Source organism: Cherax quadricarinatus, chromosome 74, assembly GCF_038502225.1.
Source record: "Cherax quadricarinatus isolate ZL_2023a chromosome 74, ASM3850222v1, whole genome shotgun sequence".
Lineage (NCBI taxonomy): Eukaryota > Metazoa > Arthropoda > Malacostraca > Decapoda > Parastacidae > Cherax > Cherax quadricarinatus.
The window spans coordinates 15429735-15448592 of NC_091365.1; the positions used below are offsets into that span (position 1 = coordinate 15429735).

Consider the following 18858-nt stretch of genomic DNA (forward strand, 5'->3'; position numbering starts at 1 on the left):
AGCCAATTAACCCTTTGACTGTTTCGGTCGTATATATACATCTTACAAGGTACCGTGTTTGATGTACAGTGGTCCCTCAATTATCGTCCTTAATCCATTCCTGGAAGTGGGACTATTATCGAAATAGACGATTTTCGAATCAATTTTCCCTATAAGAAATAATGTAAATCCAATTAATTCGTTCCAGACACCCAGAAGTATCAACAACAATTTTTTTTTACCTAAAAGATAGATTTACATGCACAAAAGAATGAACATTCAACATGACAGTTACCTTTGTTGAAGGCTGTTGTTGATGAATAGAAGACAGGGAGGAGGAGAAAGGGGAGAGAGGTTATTGTTTGGAAGGGGAATCCCCCTCCATAAGGACTCTAGGTCACTTCAGGGGTCACTTCCCTAACATAAATATAGATTTACATGCAGAAAAAAATGCCAAATAAATGTAAAGCACTAATAAAATGTATAAATGAACATTTGTAATAGGGGTAGTTGATGAATGGAACGGTCTGCCTAGTAGGGTGATCCAAGCTAAAACATTGGGTAGTTTTAAATTTAGGTTGGATAAATACATGAGTGAGAGGGGTTGGATTTGAGTCGGACTTGCATCTGAGCTTATTGCTTGGGTAGCATTTGTTCTGTTAGTGGGTTGGATTTGTGAAGGACCGGCCTAGTATGGGCCAACTGCTTATTGCAGTGTTCCTCCTTTCTCATGTTCTAAAAGCTATGGCTTGAGTAGTTTCAAATTTAGGTTGGATAAATACACAAGTGAGAGGGGTTGGATTTGAGTCGGACTTGCACCTGAGCTTATTGCTTGTGTAGCATTTGTTCTGTTTGTGGGTTGGATTTGTGAAGGACCGGCCTAGTATGGGCCAGCAGGCCTACTGCAGTGTTCCTCCTTTCTTATGTTCTTATTAGAGACTTGTTTGTGTGAGAGAGGGATGGTAAGTTTATTGTTGAAGAATATGACACTAATATCAACTCTACGGCTTATTTATCTATCACAATTCAACTAATATGACATAATAAACAATATTAATAACATAGAAACATGGAATATACTCTAGAATGAATAAAATAAGTCATTACGTATGTCACGAGAGGTGTTGTGTTGTGTTGTTGTTGGGTATATAAGGGCCACTGAGAGTAAGCCGTCCATAATGGCGGTGAAGCAGCAGCTGAGGCGGTGGTGTTTTCTGTAGCCCTATATAACTCCAACAGCATTGGAGGAGTTGGTAGAATCGCTGAATCACTAAAGAAGGAACCCTCTACCACTATTACAACTGTTACCACCATCACTACTACCTTCTACCACCATCACTACCACCATCAACCACTATCACAACTGCTTCCACTCTACCACCACCACCTTTGTATTTTTCTACAAACTTTTTCATAAATTGTGTGTGTTTCTCACATTCTTTACCAAAGGGCTGGCACAAGAAGCTTTCTTTGGAGCCATGGTAGCTTATTTAGCACTTGCAAGCACTAAAATCAATGGAATATTATGAAATATTTCGTAGGAGCTTGTGAGGGGACCGTCACTCACTGGTAAACAATGGCACACTGGCTGGGAAGGCAGGCCCAGGCGGCTCAGAGCATGAGTATGCGTCCCGGACGAAGGACGATTAGTGAGTTAACGGACCATTTGCGAGCCAATGTTTAGACGAAATAACGGGACTGTTTCTGAAATGGACGACTTTCAGGCCGGACGATTATTAAGGGACCACTGTATATATACTCATAAATTCTAGCGGCTTGAAATCAAGCAGAAGAGAGCTGGTAGGCCCACATGTGAGAGAATGGGTCTGTGTGGCCAGTGTACACCATATACGTAAAAAAAATCCTGGAGCACGCAGTGCATAATGAAAAAAAAAACTCCGACCGTTTTTTGTGGTCTATTTTCGTATAGTATTTATTGTTGTATTCTTGTTTTCTTGGTCTCATTTGATAGAATGGAAAACATATTATAGAAATAGAGGTGATTTTGATTGGTTTTACTATAAAAAGAACCTGGAAATGGAGCTCAAAGTAGAGGAAATGTTTGATTTTTGCCGATGTTCAAAAGTAAACAAATGATGTCATTGTCCAATAAATGTCCAACTAGCCATTCTAATATTCAGTCATAAATAGGTTGACATTATTTGTACAATTATTACAGTATTGCAGTAGTCTGCATAACAGTAAATCTTTTATTTTTTGTTTGAATAAAAATTCAAAATAGAAAGCAAGAGTAATATCAGAGGGGCCTGGAGATGTGACTGATGAAAAAAGAAAATGTTATTTTAGAGCCAGGAATGTCTGCATTGTTCATTCTAGACCTTATTTTGAAATTGTCATATTTTTTAATTTTCATGAAATTGGCCAAATTGAAAATTTCTGACCACGTTATTGGGTAGTTGAAATTGGTAAATGGGCAGTTTTTTGTACTTAATCGATAGAACAAATGGAGTTCTAAAGAAATAGCCATGAGTTTGGTCAACTGGAACAATGGAACTAGCCGAAAATAGGGCTCAAAGTGGGTGAAATCGCTGATTTGTAAATATCACCAAGCTCGCTAACTTCGCGAGAGCGTAATTCCGTCAGTTTTCCATCAAATTTCGTTTTTTTTTTTTGTGTCGTTACAATCGAGAAAGAAATTTTTTTTTTTTTTTTTTTTTTAAATTTTGTGACACCAGGACACACCTCAGGATTGGGGGTTGCGATAGTCACGGGGTTAAACCATGAAAACCACCTAGGGAAATACCTGTCACTAAGAATTATTTTAATACAAACACAAACTAAGGGGTTAGGTGTTCCCATGATACCCTGTGTGGGGCAGGATTTTGTTTATAATGTGCACACCCACTGCACAAACTCATTCTCTCATGTCTAGGCCAAAATTTACCACTCACAGCAAATTTGAGGGCACTGTGATCAAGATGTAGATTTATGTAAGTACAATGACCTTAATGATGTAGATCTGTGTGACCAAGAGTGAAATGGTTAAGAGATTGGTAAAGTTTGAGTAAAGTGAATGAACCTACTTAGAGACCCTCATGTCTATCAAGTCAGCACATGCAACCAGGTCTAGAGCATTGAAAGCCTGGTACAAAATCTCAAATGTGGTGCCAAGTTAACTTTCAGAAAATTGTTGAAATTCATGGTGTCTTCATCTTCAAGGGTAGGATGAACTGACGGCACAATGTTGAGAATATCTAATACCATTGTTATTAAATACATAGTTATATTTCCTAAGGCCTGGTCATAGACCGGGCTATGGGGGCATTGACCCACGGAACACCCACCAGCGTGTTAAAAATATCTAGCATAGACAGGACTCACAACAGTGGCTTTAAGCTGGAAAAATTCAGATTCAGGAAGGATATAGGAAAGCACTGGTTTGGTAATAGAGTTGTGGGTGAGTGGAACAAACTCCTGAGTACTGTTACTGTCATAGATGATGTGTAGTTTTAAAAATAGGCCTTCATCATCAAGGGTAGGATGAACTGACAGCACAGTGTTGAGAATATCCAATGCCATTGTTATTAACCCTTAAACTGTCCAAATGTAGATCTATGTTCACATGCGTGGTGCTCCGACCTTGATTTTTCCCATTTGAAAGCATGTAAAAAAAAATGTAGATCTACTTTCGGAGCCCCCCGCATGTGGATGTAGATGTACGTTTGGACAGTTTAAGGGTTAAATAGTTATATTTCCTGAGGCCTGGTCATAGACTGGGCCACGGGGGCGTTGACCCTTGGAACACCCACCAGCATGCTGAAAATATCTAGCATAGACAGGACTCGCAGCAATGGTTTTATGTTGGAAAAATTCAGATTCAGGAAGGATATAGGAAAGCACTGGTTTGGTAATAGAGTTGTGGATGAGTGGAACAAACTCCTGAGTACCGGCATAGAAGCCAAGATGTTGTGTAGTTTTAAAAATAGGTTGGCTAAATATACGAGTGGGTGTGGGTGGGTGTGAGTTGGATCTGACTAGCTTGTGCTACTAGGTCAGATGCCATGCTCCTCCCTTAAGTGAATGTGACTGACCTGACTAGGTTAAGGCATTGGTTTAAGCCCGTGGGAGAATTGGACCTGCCTCACATGGGCCATTAGGCCTATTGCAGTGCTCCTTCTTTCTTATATATATATATTTTTTCCAACAAACCGGCCGTATCCCACCAAGGCAGGGTGGCCCAAAAAGAAAAACGAAAGTTTCTCTTTTTAAATTTAGTAATTTATATGGGAGAAGGGGTTACTAGTCCCTTGCTCCCGGCATTTTAGTCGCCTCTTACAACATGCATGGCTTATGGAGGAAGAATTCTGTTCCACTTCCCCATGGAGATAAGAGGAAATAAACAAGAACATGAACTAGAAAGAAAATAGAAGAAAACCGAGAGGGGTGTGTATATATATGCTTGTACATGTATGTGTAGTGTGACCTATGTGTAAGTAGAAGTAGCAAGACATACCTGAAATCTTGCATGTTTATGAGACGGAAAAAAGACACCAGCAATCCTACCATCATGTAAAACAATTACAGGCTTTCGTTTTACACTCACTTGGCAGGACGGTAGTACCTCCCTGGGTGGTTGCTGTCTACCAACCTACTACCTTTTTTTTTTTTTTTTTTTCCAACAAGTCGGCCGTCTCCCACCGAGGCAGGGTGACCCAAAAAAGAAAGAAAATCCCCAAAAAGAAAATACTTTCATCATCATTCAACACTTTCACCTCACTCACACATAATCAATGTTTTTGCAGAGGTGCTCAGAATACACAGTTTAGAAGCATACACATTTAAAGATACACAACATATCCCTCCAAACTGCCAATATCCCAAACCCCTCCTTTAAAGTGCAGGCATTGTACTTCCCATTTCCAGGACTCAAGTCTGACTATATGAAAATAACCGGTTTCCCTGAATCCCTTCACTAAATATTACCCTGCTCACACTCCAACAGATCGTCAGGTCCCAAGTACCATTTGTCTCCATTCACTCCTATCTAACACGCTCACGCACGCTTGCTGGAAGTCCAAGCCCCTTGCCCACAAAACCACCTTTACCCCCTCTCTCCAACCCTTTCGAGGACAACCCCTACCCTGCCTTCCTTCCCCTATAGATTTATATGCTTTCCATGTCATTCTACTTTGATCCATTCTCTCTAAATGACCAAACCACCTCAACAACCCCTCTTCTGCCCTCTGACTAATACTTTTATTAACTCCACACCTTTTCCTAATTTCCTCCTCAAATACTTTAGTGAAAAAAGTTAGTAAATTTGTAAGACAGGAACGCTTCTTTGTAAAACTGTGTTGAGATTCATTAATCAATTTATGTCTTTCAAGATGGCTACAAATTGCCTCGGCAATTATTGATTCCATAAATTTTCCCACTATGGGAGTAAGGCTTATTGATCTATAGTTCAAAGCTAAGGACCTGTCACCTGCCTTGTAAATAGGTACGTATTACATTTGCCATTTTCCACTTGTCTAGCACTATACCAGTTTGTAGTGATATGTTGAAAAGATTAGCCAAAGGTTTGCTAAGTTCCTCTTTACATTCCTTTAAAACCCTTACAAACAATTCATCAGGGCCAGGGGATTTGTTAAGTTTAATTTCTCTATTTGTCTGAGGACCATGTCACTAGTTACCCCAATCGTGCATAGTTTATTATCGTCCTGTTCTGCATAATTTATTATTTCTGGAAGTTTGCTAGTACCTTCCTAAGTATAAACTGAGAGGAAGTATTGAAAATTTCACACATTTCTTTATCACTGTCAGTGATCTGGCCTGAGTTACTCTTAAGTGGGCCAATCTTACCTCTGTATACCTGAAAGAACCCTTTTGGGTTAGTCTTTGAATCCTTTGCAACTTTAGCCTCATAATCCCTTTTTGCTTTTTTTAATTCCTTTTTTTTCTCCCTCTTTAATTGAATATATTTATTTCTTAAGTGTCCATCCCCTCTTTTGGTATGCCTATTTATGCCTCGCTTTTGACAGATGAGATGTTTTCATCTATTGTTCATCCATTTGGGATCATTTTTCTAAGATCTAATTTCCCTACTTGGAACAAAAGTTCTCTGGGCAGCTAGAACTATGCTCTGAAAAACATCATATTGGCAACTAACACCATCTACCTGACCCATAGTCAGGTCATCCCAGTTTAGTCCACCCAGGTAGTTTCTCAGTCCCATGAAATTGGCTAAGTGGAAGTCTGGGACAGAGACTTGATTGCAGTTATCTGGGTAATTCCATGATATATTGAAATGAAGTGATTTGTGATTGCTTTCCCCAAGCTCATCATTAACCTCAAGATTACTAATTAGTGATTCTTTGTTGGCAAGAAACAAGTCAAGCATGACTTTGAGATGACCACAGTGAACTGACCCAGAATGAACTGATCCTTAGTGAACTGAACCATATTGAGCTGACCCCATACCTGTTTCCACAGGTGGGGGTATTGTTGGCAGGATTCTTGAAGCTGCTTTGCTAGTAGCAATCTAGGTTTCTGGGTGGACTATAAGAGTTGCAGCACTTTAATCCTTTCAGGGTCGACAAGCCCTCTCCCAGACTTGTTCTCAGGGTCAACAGGCCCTCTCCCAGACTTGTTCTCAGGGTCGACAAATTTAAAAAAAAAATTATTTTTTCTTATGAAAAGATAGAGAATCTTTTCCCAATCATAATGACACCAAAAGTATGAAATTTGATGGAAAACTTATGGAATTATGCCCTTGCGAAGTTAGCGGTCTTGACGATGTTTACGCATCGGCGATTTTGTCCGCTTTGAGCCCTATTTTCGGCCAATTCCAGTGTACTAGTCGACAAAAATCATAACTATTTCTCTAGAACTCCATTTTTTCTATCGAACGAGTACAAGAAACCACCCATTTACCGATTTCAACTATCCAATAAAGTGGTCAGAATTTAGCAATTTAGCCAATTTCACACAAATTTCAAAAGATGCCAATTTCCAAATAGGGTCCAGAATAAACAAGAAAGACATTCCTGGCACTAAAATAACATTTTCTCTGTTCATTAGTCATGTCCCCAGGCCCCTCTTACATTTTTTTGCTTTCCACTTTGAATTTTTATTCTCACAAAAATGGAAGATTTACTAAATAACAAAAAGGCACAATACCGTGACTGGAACGATACACAAATAACCCGCACATAAAAGAGAGAAGCTTACGACGACGTTTCGGTCCGACTTTGTCAATGGTCCAAGTCAGACCGAAACGTCGTCGTAAGCTTCTCTCTTTTATGTGCGGGTTATTTGTGTATGGAAGATTTACTGTTATGCAGACTACTGCATTAGTGTAGAATTGGTATAAATAATATCAGTGCACTTGTGAAAGAATATTAGACTCACCAGTTGATGTGTATTGGGTGCGTAGCATAATTTGTTTACTTTTGAACTTTGGCAAAAATTGAAGATTTCTGCCACTTTGAGCTCAATTTCAAGGTACTTTTCATTGTAAAACCAATCAAAATTACCCTATTTCTGTAATATGTGTTCCATTTTATAAAATGAGACCAGGGAAACTAGAATACCATCATAAATACCATATGAAAATACAGTGCAAAGTTGCTGTTTTAAACCAAAAACACTGTCAAAGCTTTTTTTTCTCAATACGCACTGTGTGCTGCATGATTTTTTTATACTGTGCACAATGACCACATAGACCCATTCTTTCATATGCAGGCCTACCAGCTTTCTCTCACTAGATTTGAGGGCGCTAGAATTTAGGTGTACTAGTACGTGAAAAACCCTGGTGTGTAAGCCGTAATAGTACATCAGAAACCCTGAAAAGGTTAAAGCTGTATGGTGTGAGTGGAAAGCTACTTGTATTCTGGTGGTTATCAGATACTTATTTGGTGTATAATGTGTTAAATTATTTTTGTTTGATCATGTGCCATAGTTTTTAAGTACTCACTCAGACAAGCCAAACTGTCATAAAAATACACTAGATCTTTTTGAAAATGTTCTGTTATACAGTGATAACACATTTTTTGATAAATTATATTGGTATACAAATTTTAAATTTGGATTAAATGTAACTTTGCTAAATTTTACATAATATAATTTAGCTTAAATGTTCTCACTCTACTTTATGATAATTCTAATTTAGTTACTGTAGTATAATTTAATTTTTTTTTTTAACAAGTCGGCCGTCTGCCACCGAGGCAGGGTGACCCAAAAAACAAAAGAAAATCCCCAAAAAGAAAATACTTTCATCATCATTCAACACTTTCACCTCACTCACACATAATCAATGTTTTTGCAGAGGTGCTCAGAAGACAACAGCTTAGAAGCATATAAAGATACACAACATATCCCTCCAAACTGCTAATATCCTGAACCCCTCCTTTAGAGTGCAGGCATTGTACTTCCCATTTCCAGGACTCAAGTCCGGCTGCATAAAAATAACCGGTTTCCCTGGATCCCTTCACTAAATATTACCCTGCTCACACTCCAACAGATCGTCAGGTCCCAAGTACCATTCGTCTTCATTCACTCCTATCTAACACGCTCACGCACGCTTGCTTTAAGTCCAAGCCCCTCGCCCACAAAACCTCCTTTACCCCCTCCTTCCAACCTTTTCGAGGATGACCTCTACCCCGCCTTCCTTCCCCTACAGATTTATATGCTCTCCATGTCATTCTACTTTGATCCATTCTCTCTAAATGACCAAACCACCTCAACAACCCCTCTTCAGTCCTCTGACTAATACTTTTATTAACTCTACACTTTCTCCTAATTTCCACACTCTGAATTTTCTGCATAATATTTACACCACACATTGCCCTTAGACAGGACATCTCCACTGCCTCCAATCGCCTCCTCGCTGCTGCATTCACAACCCAAGCTTCACACCCATATAAGAGTGTTGGTACTACTATACTTTCATACATTCCCTTCTTTGCCTCCATAGATGGCTTTTTTTTGTCTCTACATATACCTCAACGCACCACTCACCTTTTTTCCCTCATCAATTCTATGATTAACCTCATCCTTCATAAATCCATCCGCCGACACGTCAACTCCCAAGTATTTGAAAACATTCCCTTCTTCCATACTCCTCCTCCCCAATTTGATATCCAATTTTTCTTTATCTAAATCATTTGATACCCTCATCACCTTACTCTTTTTCATGTTCACATTCAACTTTCTACCTTTACACACTCTCCCAAACTCATCCACTAATCTTCGCAATTTTTCTTTAGAATCTCCCATGAGCACAATATCATTAGCAAAAAGCAACTGTATCAATTCCCATTTTGTATTTGATTCCCCATAATTTAATCCCACCCCTCTCCACACACCCCTGTCTAAGACCTACTTTTACTGGGAAGTAGTCTCCCTCTCTTTTACACACTCTAACCTGAGCCTCACTATCCTCATAAAAACTTTACAGCATTTAGTAACTTACCACCTATTCCATATACTTGCAACATCTGTCACATTGCTCCTCTATCCACTCTATCATATGCCTTTTCTAAATCCATAAATGCAATAAAAACTTTCCTACCTTTATCTAAATACTGTTCACATATATGCCTCAATGTAAACACTTGATCTACACATCCCCTACCCACTCTGAAACCTCCTTGCTCATCCGCAATCCTACGTTCTGTCTTACCTCTAATTCTTTCAATTATAACCCTACCGTACACTTTTCCGGGTATACTCAGTAAACTTATTCCTCTATAATTTTTACAATCTCTTTTGTCCCCCTTCCCTTTATATAAAGGGACTATACATGCTCTCTGCAAATCCCCTCTTTCATACATTTATTAAACAAAAATACCAACCACTCCAGCTTTTAACATTTCTGTCATGATCCCGTCAGTTCCAGCTGCTTTACCCCCTTTCATTCTACGTAATGCCTCTCGCACCTCCCCCACACTCACATCCTGTTCTTCTTCACTCCAAAACGATGGTATACCTCCCTGGCCAGTGCATGAAATTACTGCTTCCCTTTCTTCATCGACATTTAAAAGTTCCTAAAATATTCTTGCCATCTACCCAAAACCTCCGTCTCCCCATCTACTAACTCCCCTACTCTGTTTTTAACTGACAAATCTGTTCGTTCTCTAGGGTTTCTTAACTTGTTTAACTCCAAATTTTTTTTTTTATTTTCATTAAAATTTCTTGACAGTGCCTCTCCCACTCTATCATCTGCTCTCCTTTTGCACTCTCTTCACCTTTCTTTTACTCTCCATATACTCTGCTCTTCTTATAACACTTCTGCTTTGTAAAAACCTCTCATAAGCTAACTTTTTCTCTTTTATCCCACCTTTTACTTCATCATTCCACCAATCACTCTTCATTCCTCCTGCACCCACTCTCCTATAACCACAAACTTCTGCCCCACATTCTAATACTGCATTTTTAAAACTATTCCAACCCTCTTCAACCCCCCCACTACTCATACTTGCACCAGCCCACCTTTCTGCCAATAGTTGCTTATATCTCACCCGAACTTCCTCCTCCCTTAGTTTATAAACTTTCACCTCCCTCTTGCTTGTTGTTGCCATTTTCCTCTTGTCCCATCTACCTCTTACTCTAACTGTAGCTATAACTAAATAATGATCCGTTATGTCAGTTGTCCCTCTATAAACGTGTACATCCTGGAGCCTACCCATCAACCTTTTATCCACCAATACATAATCTAACAAACTACTACTTTCATTATGTGCTATATCATACCTTGTATATTTATTTATCCTCTTCATAAAATATGTATTACTTATTACCAAACCTCTTTTTACACATAGCTCAATTAAAGGCTCCCCATTTTCATTTACCCCTTGCACCCCAAATTTACCTACTACTCCCTCCACAACATTTATACCCACTTTAGCATTGAAACCCCCAACCACAAGTACTCTCACACTTGGTTCAAAACTCCCTACACACTCACTCAACAATTCCCAAAACTTGTCCCTTTACACTTCTCTCTTCTCCAGGTGCATATATGCTTACTATAACCCACTTTTCACATCCAACCTTAATTTTATTCCACATAATCCTTCAATTAATACATTTATACTCCCTCTTTTCCTGCCATGGCTTATCCTTCAACATTATTGGTACTCCTTCTTTAGCTCTAACTCTATTTGAAACCCCTGACCTAATCCCATTTATTCCTCTCCACTGAAACTCTCCCACCCCCCTTCAGCTTTGTTTCACTTAAAGGCAGGACATCCAGCTTCTTCTCATTCATAACATCCACAATCATCTCTTATCATTTGCACAACATCCATGCACATTCAGACTTCCCACTTTGACAATTTTCTTCTTCTTATTCTTTTTAGTAATTATTACAGGAAAAGGGGTTACTAGCCCATTGTTCCCGGCATTTTAGTTGACTTTTACAACATGCATGGATTACGGAGGAAAGATTCTTATTCCACTTCCCTATGGATATAAAAGGAAAAGTAATAAAACCAAGAACTATTAAGAATAAAATCAAAGAAAACTCAGATGAGTGTATATAAATAAACATGTACATGTATGTACATGTATGTAAGTGTGGGGGAGGTACGTGAGGCATTACGTAGAATGAAAAGGGGTAAAGCAGCTGGAACTGATGGGATCATGACAGAAATGTTAAAAGCAGGGGGGGATATAGTGTTGGAGTGGTTGGTATTTTTGTTTAATAAATGTACGAGAGGTTTTTACAAAGCAGAAGTGTTATAAGAAGAGCAGAGTATATGGAGAGTAAAAGAAAGGTGAAGAGAGTGGTGAGAGAGTGCAAAAGGAGAGCAAATGAAAGAGTGGGAGAGGCACTGTCAAGAAATTTTAATGAAAATAAGAAAAAATTTTGGAGTGAGTTAAACAAGTTAAGAAAGCATAGGGAAAGTATGGATTTGTCAGTTAAAAACAGAGTAGGGGAGTTAGTAGATGGGGAGAGGGAGGTATTAGGTAGATGGCGAGAATATTTTGAGGAACTTTTAAATGTTGAGGAAGAAAGGGAGGCGGTAATTTCATGCACTGGCCAGGGAGGTATACCATCTTTTAGGAGTGAAGAAGAGCAGAATGTAAGTGTGGTGGAGGTACGTGAGGCATTACGTAGAATGAAAGGGGGTAAAGCAGCTGGAACTGATGGGATCATGACAGAAATGTTAAAAGCAGGGGGGGATATAGTGTTGGAGTGGTTGGTACTTTTGTTTAATAAATGTATGAAAGAGGGGAAGGTACCTAGGGATTAGCAGAGAGCATGTACAGGAAGGCCCCACTTATACGGCGGGTTAGGTTCCAGGCTACCGCCGTAAAGCGGAAACCGCCGTAAAGTGGAACACCCTTTTTTTCCACTTAAAAATGCATACAAACACTAGATAACAAGTTTACACTAACATATATTAAGTTAGCAATAGAACCAGGCATCAAAAAACAATAAAAAAGTACAATACACACATAGTGCACTCATTACTTACCTTAAAATATTTATAGTCTTAATCTAGGGTGAGACAAGTAGTATTTATTGTAAGAAATCAAGTGTGGTATGTATTGTAATAGCCTCACCAGGCCACCCCACCCACACATACTATTCTATGATATTTAAGCATCCCAGAGCGATAAAATGTATATACAGTTCACTCATTACTTACCTTAAAATATTTGTAGTCTTAATGTAGGGTCAGGAGTAAGTAAATGAGATAAAACGAATAAATGAGAGAGAGAAAGAATGAATACATGAGAGGGGGCAGGCGCAGTTATGTAAACAAACCAGGCGAAGGTAAGTTTTGTAAACAAACGAAGTGTACACGTCTGGTTTGTGTACAAGTTACATTGTGTACAGGTTGTCTCTACATTGATACAGTAGAATTAATAAAGAAGAACACTCCCATTCTCATGTAACATCATTTTGAGAAGAAATGAAGCTCTGAGTGAAGGCAATGGAAATAAGTCACACTGACTTTTTTGGGTTATCCTAGGTTCTCTACACGTATGTTGTTATGTATGATAATCTATGTAACTGTATTTGTGTATACCTGAATAAACTTACTTACATACATACGAAAGGAATAATTTTCTACAGTTACCCCCAGTAACACATTTACTCTTATGTTAGATTAGAGAAAATGTTATTCTTGGCGTCACTTGTACAAGTTATGTGGCTCCCACATCTTATATTTATGTTTATTTATTCTATTGTGGGGTGTATTTATCATCTTTTTATGTTATGTATCGTGTTTATTATATAATTTTGAAAAAAATATCATGGATGGATTAATGAAAATGTGTATATTACCGTAATATACGACATTTAAATGACTCGATGTATGTAAGTTTATTTAGGTACAGGTATACATAAGTATAATTATCAGAGTATATATAAAATATGAAATAACTTTTAAAAACATTTGAAATTTTGGAGTTTCCAGACAAAATGGAGAGACTTAGTGCTTACTGAGCTCATGGAGAATGTAAACAAACAGGGTGGGGCACGGTGACCGTATTAGAAAGTCAGGTGGGGGGAGCCGTATAGTGAGTTTTGGTCATAATTTGAAATGTCCGTATTAGCGGAACGCCGTAAAGTGAAACGCCGTAAAGCGGGGCCTTCCTGTATATTCCCTTTATATAAAGGGAAAGGGGACAAAAGAGATTGTAAAAATTATAGAGGAATAAGTTTACTGAGTATACCAGGAAAAGTGTACAGTAGGGTTATAATTGAAAGAATTAGAGGTAAGACAGAATGTAGGATTGCGGATGAGCATGGAGAATTCAGAGTGGGTAGGGGATGTGTAGATCAAGTGTTTACATTGAAGCATATATGTGAACAGTATTTAGATAAAGGTAGGGAAGTTTTTATTGCATTTATGGATTTAGAAAAGGCATATGATAGAGTGGATAGAGGAGCAATGTGGCAGATGTTGCAAGTATATAGAATAGGTGGTAAGTTACTAAATGGTGTAAAGAGCTTTTATGAGGATAGTGCGGCTCAGGTTAGGGTGTGTAGAAGAGAGGGAGAATACTTCCCGGTAAAAGTAGGTCTTAGACAGGGATGTGTAATGTCACCATGGTTGTTTAATATATTTATAGATGGGGTTGTAAAAGAAGTAAATGCTAGGGTGTTTGGGAGAGGGGTGGGATTAAATTATGGGGAATCAAATACAAAATGGGAATTGACACAGTTACTTTTTGCTGATGATACTGTGCTTATGGGAGATTCTAAAGAAAAATTGGAAAGGTTAGTGGATGAGTTTGAGAATGTGTGTAAAGGTAGAAAGTTGAAAGTGAACATAGAAAAGAGTAAGGTGATGAGGGTATCAAATGATTTAGATAAAGAAAAATTGGATATCAAATTGGGGAGGAGGAGTATGGAAGAAGTGAATGTTTTCAGATACTTGGGAGTTGATGTGTCGGCGGATGGATTTATGAAGGATGAGGTTAATCATAGAAGTGATGAAGGAAAAAAGGTGAGTGGTGCGTTGAGGTATATGTGGAGTCAAAAAACGTTATCTGTGGAGGCAAAGAAGGGAATGTATGAAAGTATAGTAGTACCAACACTCTTATATGGATGTGAAGCTTGGGTGGTAAATGTAACAGCGAGGAGACGGTTGGAGGCAGTGGAGATGTCCTGTCTAAGGGCAGTGTGTGGTGTAAATATTATGCAGAAAATTCGGAGTGTGGAAATTAGGAAAAGGTGTGAAGTTAATAAAAGCATTAGTCAGAGGGCAGAAGAGGGGTTGTTGAGGTGGTTTGGTCATTTAGAGAGAATGGATCAAAGTAGAATGACATGGAAAGCATATAAATCTATAGGGGAAGGAAGGAGGGGTAGGGGTCGTCCTCGAAAGGGTTGGAGAGAGGGGGTAAGGGAGGTTTTGTGGGTGAGGGGCTTGGACTTCCAGCAAGCGTGCGTGAGCATGTTAGATAGGAGTGAATGGAGACGAATGGTACTTGGGACCTGACGATCTGTTGGAGTGTGAACAGGGTAATATTTAGTGAAGGGATTCAGGGAAACTGGTTATTTTCATATAGTTGGACTTGAGTCCTGGAAATGGGAAGTACAATGCCTGCACTTTAAAGGAGGGGTTTGGGATATTGGCAGTTTGGAGGGATATGTTGTGTATCTTTATACGTATATGCTTCTAAACTGTTGTATTCTGAGCACCTCTCCAAAAACAGTGATAATTTGTGAGTGTGGTGAAAGTGTTGAATGATGATGAAAGTATTTTCTTTTTGGGGATTTTCTTTCTTTTCTGGGTCACCCTGCCTTGGTGAGAGACGGCTGACTTGTTGAAAAAAAAAAAAACATGTATGTGTAGTGTGACCTAAGTGTAAGTAGAAGTAGCAAGACGCCTACCATCCGACTTACGACTGAGTTCGGTTCTGAGAAACCGGTCGTAAGTCAAAATGGTCGTAAGTCGAACTTTACTACTGAATATCAACATAACATTTTTGTAATGACTTTATTTTATTGTTTTATTTTGGTATTTCATGTTTTACTTTACTTTTTATGCTGTTAGTACTGTATTTTATACTGTAAGGTTTAGGATAAACTCTGTGTAAAACACAAATAGTTGTTTATTTCCCAGAAATTTGGCATAAAAAACACGGTAGTAAGTCGAGTGGTTGTAAGTCGAGCAGGTCGTAAGTCGGATGGTAGGTGTACCTGTATTCTTCATATTTATGAGACAGACAAAAAAAAAAATATCATTTAATATCATTTAATATTATTTAAATATACAGTGGAACCTTGACTTACGAGGGTCCCAACGTACAAGTTTTTTGAGATACGAGCTGTCCCTGGGTTGATTTTTTGCTCTGAGTTACGAGCCAGCTCCCCCTGCTTCCCCATCAACGCAAAACCTGGACACCTCGCTTGTTTATCTATGATTTCATGCTTTCATTCCATGGAAATCATCCTCTTTTTCTTCTCATCATTGTCCTTTACACTTACTTTCTTAGAAAAACGAAATTTGGCCAAATGACTGTCAAAAATTTAAGCAAAGCATGAGGGAACTGCTCACACAGCTAGGTAAACAGTGCACCGAGTTGGCGGCGTTCGTTATTATTATAATAATTATTATTATTAATTATAATTATTATTATTATTATTGGTCCTCCATCACAAATCTGGCATCACTGGGACCTGTAGTGTGCCGGATTACTGAGTTTGCCAGATTACAGAGTGGTTAGGTTAGAATACACTTAAAAAAATTAACCAACTTGACTTATACAAAGCTCATTGAACATCGGCAAAAATCGAACATTTCCGCTGCTTTGAGCTCAATTTCAAGGTACTTTTTGTCATGAAAGCAATCAAAATCATGTCTATTTCTGTAATATATCTTCCATTCTACCAAATAAGACCAAAAGACGAGAATATGTACAACCATAAAAATCATGCGAAAATAGTATACTGCAAAGAGGCGGCTAATGGCTGAGAAGTGAACTCCCTTATTTATCGTCTGTCTTTTTTATTTTTGGTGTACGTTCAGAAGCATCTTTCCATAATACATTTCCCAAGTTTCAGTAAGACAGCCCAACAAACAACTGAGAAAAAAAATATTTACCAAAAATCATATATGGCAAGCCCAAGCCACAAGCCAGGTACTGGAAATAAGTCACTTTGTGTGACTTTTTTGGGTTATCCTAGGTTCTCTATGCATATGCTACTATGTATGATAATCTATGTAACTGTATTTGTGTATACCTGAATAAACTTACTTATTTACTTACTTTTAGTCTGTCGACTGAGTACAAGAAACCGCCCATTCATTTATTTCAGCTACCCAATATAGGGGTCAGAAATTGGAAATTTGGCCAATTTCACACAAATTTCAACAGATGCCAATTTCAAAATAGGGTCCAGAATAAACAATGCTGACATTCCTGGCACTAAAATAAAATTTTCTCTGTTCATTAGTCATGGCTCCAGGGCCATCTTATTTTACTCTTGCTTTCCATTTGGAATTTTTATTCACAAAAAAATAGATTTACTGTTATGCAGAATAATGCATTATTGTAATAATTGTATAAATAATGTCACCCCAGTCTTGACTCCGTATTGGAATTTGGACTGGCAGGTGGACAGGTATTGGACAGTTGCTCTTGAGCTTCGCTAAAGAATAGAACATTTTCGCTACTGTGAGCACAATTTCAAGGTACCTTTCATCATGAAAGCAATCAAAATCATATCAATTTCTGTAATATATCTTCCATTCTATCAAATGAGACTGAAAAAATGAGTATAACCATAAAAACCATACAAAAATATACTGCTAACTGGCCGCTAATGGCTGAGAAGTGAACTCTTTATGGTCTGATTTATTTAATTTTGGGTGTATGTTAAGATGTATCTTAAGATCCATCATACATTGCCCAAGTTTCAATAAGATAACCCAACAAATAATTGAGACAACAACAACAACAACAACAACAACAACAACAACAACAACAACAAGAACAACAAGAACAAGAACAACAAGAACAAGAACAACAAGAACAACAAGAACAAGAACAACAAGAACAAGAACAACAAGAACAAGAACAACAAGAACAAGAACAACAAGAACAAGAACAACAAGAACAAGAACAACAAGAACAAGAACAACAAGAACAAGAACAAGAACAACAAGAACAAGAACAACAAGAACAAGAACAACAAGAACAAGAACAACAAGAACAAGAACAACAAGAACAAGAACAGCAAGAACAAGAACAGCAAGAACAAGAACAACAAGAACAAGAACAACAAGAACAAGAACAGCAAGAACAAGAACAACAAGAACAAGAACAACAAGAACAAGAACAACAAGAACAAGAACAACAAGAACAACAAGAACAAGAACAAGAACAACAAGAACAAGAACAACAAGAACAAGAACAACAAGAACAAGAACAACAAGAACAAGAACAACAAGAACAAGAACAACAAGAACAAGAACAACAAGAACAAGAACAACAAGAACAACAAGAACAAGAACAACAAGAACAAGAACAAGAACAAGAACAACAAGAACAAGAACAACAAGAACAAGAACAACAAGAACAAGAACAAGAACAACAAGAACAAGAACAACAAGAAGAACAAGAAGAACAACAAGAACAAGAACAACAAGAACAAGAACAAGAACAACAAGAACAAGAACAACAAGAACAAGAACAACAAGAACAAGAACAACAAGAACAAGAACAACAAGAACAAGAACAACAAGAACAACAAGAACAAGAACAACAAGAACAAGAACAACAAGAACAACAAGAACAAGAACAACAAGAACAAGAACAACAAGAACAAGAAGAAGAAGAAGAAGTGAGAGAGTAATTGTGGTAGGGGATCTGAATGCTAAAGTAGGAGAAACTTTTAGAGAGGGTGTGGTAGGTAAGTTTGGGGTGCCAGGTGTAAATGATAATGGGAGCCCTTTGATTGAACTTTGTATAGAAAGGGATTTAGTTATAGGTAATACATATTTTAAGAAAAAGAGGATAAATAAGTATACAAGATATGATGTAGGGCGAAATGACAGTAGTTTGTTGGATTATGTATTGGTAGATAAAAGACTGTTGAGTAGACTTCAGGATGTACATGTTTATAGAGGGGCCAAAGATATATCAGATCACTTTCTAGTTGTAGCTACACTGAGAGTAAAAGGTAGATGGGATGCAAGGAGAATAGAAGCATCAGGGAAGAGAGAGGTGAAGGTTTATAAACTAAAAGAGGAGGCAGTTAGGGTAAGATATAAACAGCTATTGGAGGATAGATGGGCTAATGAGAGCATAGGAAATGGGGTTGAAGTGGTATGGGGTAGGTTTAAAAATGTAGTGTTAGTGTTCAGCAGAAGTTTGTGGTTACAGGAAAGTGGGTGCGGGAGGGAAGAGGAGCGATTGGTGTAATGATGATGTAAAGAGAGTAGTAAGGGA

At 38.1% G+C, this 18858-nt stretch overlaps 1 protein-coding gene across 1 annotated transcript in view; it reads left to right on the forward strand.

Moving 5' to 3' along the window:
* Positions 1-18858, forward strand: part of LOC128699290 (Activating transcription factor-2) — a 180420-nt gene that overhangs the window by 33671 nt on the left and 127891 nt on the right. The gene's annotated exons all lie outside the window — the stretch shown is intronic.